The sequence below is a fragment of the Heptranchias perlo genome, unplaced genomic scaffold, assembly GCF_035084215.1.
Source record: "Heptranchias perlo isolate sHepPer1 unplaced genomic scaffold, sHepPer1.hap1 HAP1_SCAFFOLD_43, whole genome shotgun sequence".
Taxonomy (NCBI): Eukaryota; Metazoa; Chordata; class Chondrichthyes; order Hexanchiformes; family Hexanchidae; genus Heptranchias; species Heptranchias perlo.
This window is the reverse complement of record NW_027139442.1, coordinates 10,273,421-10,274,481: the sequence shown is the minus strand read 5'-3', so window position 1 is coordinate 10,274,481 and position 1,061 is coordinate 10,273,421. Positions and strand designations below refer to the sequence as shown.

The 1,061-nt window shown below is 46.5% G+C and overlaps 1 pseudogene; it reads right to left on the bottom strand.

The window, feature by feature from the left end:
- Nucleotides 1–358: 358 nt before the first annotated feature.
- On the bottom strand, nucleotides 359–1,061 carry LOC137312589 (zinc finger protein 383-like; annotated as a pseudogene).

Genomic DNA, 1,061 nt, shown 5'->3' with positions numbered 1-1,061 from the left:
AACCTGCTCAGGCTGATTGAAGTGGACCCTGTGATATAACAGAATTTTCTGTCCTGTCAGCCTTGGACATCTTGTAGATCCATCTTTTAAAAAGGGGGAGGAACTCAGTTCCAAGATGGATTCCACTCACTTCATCAAAAGTCCTCAATCACCTTGTCTTATCATCGAGATATCAAGGACTCGAAACACTGTGTTTAAAAGAAAGCTGATTTATTTGACACTTGCACAGAATTCTAATACTGCAGTCCAGTGAAATGGATTATTAACATCAGAAACAACCCCCAACTGCCAGAATGAACACGGTTCAGTCCTGGATGTGATTAACATCAGTAATAACAGCAGAATCCAACCCCTGCAGTCAAATGTGAACTCGCTGGTGTATTAGTAGGCTGGATGACAGAGTAAATCACTTCCCACACACGGAGCAGGTGAACGGCCTCTCCCCAGTGTGAGTACGTTGATGTCTCAGTAGATCATTTTTTCTTTTAAAGCTCTTCTCACAGTCAGAACATTTAAAAGGTCTCTTATCAGTGTGTACACGTTGATGTGTCAGAAGGCTGTATGAATGAGTGAATCCCTTCCCACACACGGAGCAGGTGAACGGCCTCTCCCCCGTGTGAACTCGCTGCTGTGTCAGCAGGTTGGATGACTGAGTGAATTCCTTCCAAAAAAACGGAGCAGGTGAACGGCCTCTCCCCAGTGTGAGTGCGTTGGTGTTTCCGCAGCTCATTTCTGCTTTTAAAGCTCTTGTCGCAGTCAAAATATTTAAAAGGTCTCATATCAGTGTGAACACGTTGATGTTCAATGAATCTGGACGACAGAGTGAATCTCTTCCCACACATGGAGCAGGTGAATGGCCTCTCCCCAGTATGAACTCGCTGGTGTGTCAGCAGGTGGGATGACTGAGTGAATCTCTTCCCACACATGGAGCAGGTGAACGGCCTCTCCCCAGTGTGACTGCGTCGATGTATTTCCAGCTGGGACGGGTAACTGAATCCTTTCGCACAGTCCCCACATTTCCACAGTTTCTCCATCGTACGGGTGTCCTTGTGTCTCTCCAT